This window comes from Rhinolophus sinicus, linkage group LG07 (genome assembly GCF_036562045.2).
Source record: "Rhinolophus sinicus isolate RSC01 linkage group LG07, ASM3656204v1, whole genome shotgun sequence".
NCBI lineage: Eukaryota > Metazoa > Chordata > Mammalia > Chiroptera > Rhinolophidae > Rhinolophus > Rhinolophus sinicus.
In genome coordinates, this window is record NC_133757.1 from 56,291,819 (window position 1) to 56,297,977 (window position 6,159).

At 36.4% G+C, this 6,159-nt stretch overlaps 1 non-coding gene across 1 annotated transcript; it reads left to right on the plus strand.

Moving 5' to 3' along the window:
- Positions 1-2,048: 2,048 nt before the first annotated feature.
- Positions 2,049-2,122, plus strand: TRNAT-GGU (transfer RNA threonine (anticodon GGU)). Its single transcript has one exon. It is a non-coding gene; the product is annotated as a tRNA-Thr (tRNA).
- Positions 2,123-6,159: the final 4,037 nt, after the last annotated feature.

Genomic DNA, 6,159 nt, shown 5'->3' on the forward strand with positions numbered 1-6,159 from the left:
AGGAGGATGGGTTGGTGGAGAAGAAAGGCTAAAGGGGACACTGAATGTACAATAAAGGTAAAGGTAACCACTGTGAGAGAAATGAATGTGGCCTGAAGACTTGAGGCACAAGGAAGGAAGTGAGTTGAGTGAGACCAAGATGTGACTCCAGTGGCTTGAGAGGAAGTCCCTGTTTTTCAAGCACTGACCTGTTGGGGACCCTGTGGTGGCAGGATTAGAGAGGTAAAAGCTGGACACTTTTCTTAGGGTCCTGCCCCACTAGAGAGGCTTCCACTCCTGCATTCCTGAAGAAGCTGAAGGGAAGTTGATTCTCATTCCAAAAGTGAAATTTTCATAATTATGTAAAACCACATGGAGCAGCCAGAGTAGAAGGAAGTACAGAAGTGAAAGAAACCACCCAGCCTGAAGCTGCCTGAAAGGCCCTAGTGTCAGCGTAGATACAAGCGTTTTCATCCCAATGAATGGAATGCTAATCACTATGCATTAGTATAAACACAAGAACTCTGATAAGGTTAATAAACTGCCTTTTTCAGTTTTCATAATATGTGTATAACATTTATAATTTTTACTAATTGCCTTAGTGTCCAGAGATATATGCACGTCTCTAACAGAAGCAACCCTCGGTATGCTAAATGGATTAAGATGATTGCCTTATTTGGATTAGTAAGTGATCCAGATGAAAGAGAGTAGCAGACCAAATTACAAATTGTTAATTGGTCCATTAGCAATTTGGGAGAGAAAAAATGCTTACACTTTAAACTGTTTTCTATTTGACTGTAGAAGGAAATTTAATTTCTCTAAAATGGAAAAAATACCATTCAAAGTAATATGCTTTAAGTAGAAAAATTAGGAATAGCTTCCCATGTTTTTGTTTGTTTGTTTATTTTCTTTTTAAAGGTAGATATGTTTCTTGTCTCAAGCTTCTAATCAGATATGGATATACATATATCAGTTGTTATATTAATTCATATATCCATCCATCTTTAAATCCAGCACACTCTTCTCCCTATCCTTCTCATGTTCCCAGCTGAACCAGAAGAAACACACCTGTCACACATTAGTAGAAGGAAAGGAAAAACTGTATGCAGTAGTTAAGTTTCTGGTCCTGGAGATCCAAAGACGGGATTGCAGTTCTGCACCTATTGCTCACTTGCTGTATGATCTTACAGAAGTTATTGAATCTCTCTAAGCCACTTATTCACAGGCAAAATTAAATAAAAAAAATAGTGCTGTTATGAGGAGTATGTGAGATAATGCTTGCAAAACACGCTACACATTATATGGTGCTTGGTAAGCACTCATATCTCTTTTGTTTCATTATTTATAATTTTGATAATGATAATTATAACAATAGTGAAGAGGTTATTGGTAAAAATCCAACAATAAGAAAACAAACAACCCAATTTAAAAATAGGCCAAAGACTTTAACAGACACCTCACCAAAGAAGATATACAGACAGCAAATAATGATATGGAAAGATGTTCCACATCATATGTCATCAGGGAAATGCAAATTAAAACAACAATGACATGCCACTATACACCTATTAGAATGACCAAAATCTGGAACACCGACAACACCAAATGCTGACGAGGATGTAGAGCAAGAGGAACTTTCATTCACTTCTGGTAGGAATGCAAAGTGGTGCAGCCACATTGAAAGACAGTTTGGTAATGTCTTATAAAACTAACCATACACTTACCATATGATCCAGCAATTGCGCTCATTGATACTCACCTAAATGAGCTGAAAACTTATGTCCACACAAAAGTTTTTAGCAGCTTTATTCATAATAGCCCAACTTAGAAGCAACCAAGATGTCTTCAGTAGGTGAATGGATAAACAACCTTGGCACATCCACACAATGGAATATTATTCGGTGACAAAAGAAATGAGCTATCGTGCCATGAAAAGACATGGTGGAAACTTAGATGCATATTGCTAAGGGACAGAAGCCAATCTGAAAGCTACATACTGTATGATTCCAAGTATATGACATTCTGGAAAAGACTAAACTATGGAGACATTAAAAAGATCAGTGCAGGGTGGCCAGTTAGCTCAGTTGGTTAGAGCGTGGTGCTGGTATCACCAAGGTTGCTGGTTCGATCCCTGCATGGGCCACTGTGAGCTGCACCCTCCTTAAAAAAAAAAAAAAAAAAAAAAAAGCTTGAGAAAGATCAGTGGCTTGGGGGGAGAGAGGGTAAATAGGTGGAGCACAGGGGATTTTTAGGGCAATGAAACTATTCTATATGATACTATAATGGTAGATAAATGTCATTATACATATGTGGAAGCCCACAGAATATACAACACAAAAAGTGAAACTTAAAATGAACTATGCACTTTAGTCAACAACAACAGCAGCAGCAATAATAATAATAATCATAATAATAAAATATCAACATTGTCTCATCGCTTCTAACAACTGTACCCCACTAATGCAAGATGTTAATGAAAGTAGGAACTGTGTGCATGAGGACAGATATGAGGGAGCATATCGGAACTCTCTAGTTCCACTCAATTCAATTTTTCTATAATCCTAAAATGCTCTAAAATATCAAGTTATTAATTAAGAAAACACTGGGGACAAAAACAAACTTAAGATTATAAAAGCCACTGGAATGCAAAGTAACAAGAATCAGACTAGTAGCAGACATCTCAAACGCAATGGCATAATGTTTTCAAAATTGAGGAAATATGATTTCAAATGTAGAAATATATACCTGGCCAAACTGTCACCTAAATATGGGTAGACTAAAATCGTTTTTAAATGCAAAGGAAAAAAATAAGATTATTGGTGCTATGACCAAAGAGTGTAAAGTATGTACTCGTACTGAGGCCGAAAAGAGAAAGCATTGCTACTATGGGAGAGATTGGAAAATGCTTGACAGAATAGCCTTTTTTTTTAAATTAAATTTATTGGGGTGACAATTGTTAGTAAGTAATCCCTTTTCTGGGTATCTACCCAAAAAATCTGAAAACATTTAGAGATAAAGACACGTGTGCTCCAATGTTCATTGCAGCTTTGTTTACGGTGGCCAAGACATGGAAACAACCAAAATGTCCTTCGATAGATGAATGGATAAAGAAGTTGTGGTATATATACACAATGGAATACAGAATAGCCTTTGAATCTTAGAAATGAGTAAGCGAATGACAAATGGGTAAGTGTGGGAAATATTTACTGGTCATATCCCCTCGATCTCCTATAGTCACAGTGATAGATGCAGCTTTATTTGACATATGTGGGATGTTTGATGTCAAAGGAGAATGATTTTCCCAGGGAAACCATATAGCTTAAGAAGAGCCTAAGGACAAACTTTATGGATTGCTCAGGAAACATCATTACACAATGGCCAGGAAGAAGACGAGACGCTTGAAAAATTTATGAAAAAGGAAATAAGACAATCAACTGAGAATGGTATAAATAAAAAGGCAATTTCAAGAAAAAGAGAATGGTCTAACATCAAATTCCACAGAGAGGTCAAACAAGGCCAGAACTGGACACATTTCACTGGATTTGGATATTCAGTGCTCTTCGAAGGAGTATTTTCAGTGGTACCATTGAGACAGAAGCCTGCTGATAGTTGAAAGGTGACTAGAAAGTGAGATAATTTTTGAAGTTTTAGGCATTGGGGAGTGAGTAAAGCATAAACACTGAAATGGATTACTGAGAGACACGGAGGCTCTTGATGAGGATGGAGAATAAACAGAAATTCACAGAGTGTATGGTTTTCCCTAGTGGGTTACAGACATCCAGGAAGATAACCAGGGAAGGAAAGATAGTTTTGATGCAAGGAGGATGATTGTAAGGGCAAAAATCTTAGACAAACAAAGGGATAAAACCATTGAAGATGTTGGTAAGAATATGTTTAGTGTGTTGAATCATAATGTTTATACTGGATAAGGAAAAACATGAATCCTTTACTTGACCATGTCTCTAAAATGGAGATAATTTAAAAGACATGGGTTTCCAAAGAGTATCCACAGCAGGAGTGTTGAGAATGAGTGATATGAAAACTGGATGGGCAGGTTGTTATAAGAGCACGTATCTGATGCTGTGGAAAGAGAACTGGGCTTAAAAATCAACCTAACCTCTGACATATGATTCTCCCACTTTCTAGTTGGTGGACCTTTGATGAATCACTCATTACCTGTGATCTCAGTTGAATGGTAAAATGGAAAAAATGTACTTATCTATGGCATTCATTTTGTATCAGACTCAAGACAAGTAACAGGTATGATGATGTTTACATATATATATATATATATACACACACACATATACATACCTGTTACTTGTCTTATATATATATATGGTGTATGTATATGTAAGATGTACTATAAGGCCTGTGGGATATGTCCATATAACTCAGAAACATTCAAATCAATGGTTTTCAGTCCTGACTGCTTATCATAGTTTTCTACAGAGCTTTAAAAAAACATGCCTGGCTCTTGGTTCTCAAATGAGATTCAGGAGGGGATTTGTATTGAAAAGAAAATCTCAGGTAATTCTCAAGTGTGATTCTAACAATAAGAACCCTAAACTCTTGAAATTGAACAGGGGAAAGCAAATTCCTGAATATGTGAGTGGTGATTTTTCTGAAATAGCAGACACCTCTACTTTGATTGTCTTTGACTAGAACAAATATTATGAGAAATACTAGATATATTTTTCCCTCAAGTAATATTCACATGTATTATCTTATTCTGTTTACAATTTTATGAGGTACTTTGGCTTATCTCCCATTTAACATGGGAAGATACATTCCCATTTAAAATATTTTTATATGATAAATAAGTGACAAGAATATTACAATCTTTGGAAAGATTGACAGAAAAGTCATAAAATGAAGATCAAGCACTTGGAAATATTTTGTATAGAATTTAATGGCAGATGGAATGGGAAGTAAAATACAGCTTTTTGAAATTTTGCACTTTATAATTTTTATCATGTATTTTAAAATCATTTTCAAATACATATACATTATTTCATTTTGTACACAAAATAACCCTTCCCTTCAAAGGTGAAGATGTTTATTTTTGTTATCACCCCTAATTTACAAGTGCTGAAACCAAGACTCATGAAGTGACTTACTCTAGGTCACACACCTAGTAAGTGGCCAAACTGAAATTCAAAAGCAGATGATCTTACCTAAAATGTCACACTATTGAAAAATCTCCTGAAACTGGTTGACAAAGGCAAAATATGAGCCAGGTCCAGTGTGGCTGAGTTAAAATGATGAGTTTGGTAACATCAGGGAAAGTGTCAGAATAGGTAATTCCGAGGGTCTTTCTCTCCACAGAAACCATGAAATTTGAGCAAAAATTCATAATCAATTTTGTTAGAACTCTGGAAAACAGTCAAAGTTTTACAGAAAACAAGGAAACACTGATTGTTTTTTAATAAGGCAACACAAAAATTGTAGGAAATCTTTGTGGCAGCTTCACCTGCTCTCCCCTGCCATTCCTAGCAGTGGTCTTGAAGATAAAAGTTCTCAGTTCTGGTTTTGAAGGGAGAAGAGCTGGCTTTATTCTCAAAAAAGTTTGTTTGTTTTATCCTATTTGGGGCCTATCTGAAGAACTGATGCAAGGCACTTGCATTTGTTTTACATAATTCAGAACTTTTCAGGCTAGAGCAGCAACTATGCAGAGGGCATTTTTAGGAAAAACATTTTAAGGTAAATGAACAATTAACTGCCACATGTGGGTAAAGATTACAGTTGACACAAACAATAGACATATTGAAAGCCTGGGAGAAAAGCTAGGAAAAGAGTTTCATTTGGAAATTTGGGAAATGGAACTCACTCATGTATATCAGGGAATTTGGAAAGTCACATGCAGGTCCAAGACAGTGTGCTAGCTCAGAAAATACCTAAGAAGACCTAAACTTTCATCTCTGGCTGATCTCTAGGCTCAGCACCAGCAGAAAGTGGACGGTAAGGCAGAGTTCAAAATAGCCTGACTAAGCATTAAAGGAGTGTCCGAACAGAGAGTCAGTCTGCAAAAACTAGGAGAGTTTTTTTCTTCCTTTCCTTTCCTTTCCTTTCCTTTCCTTTCCTTTCCTTTCCTTTCCTTTCCTTTCCTTTCCTTTCCTTTCCTTTCCTTTCCTTTCCTCTTCCTTCCTTCCTTTCCTTCCCTTCCCTTCCCTTCCCTTC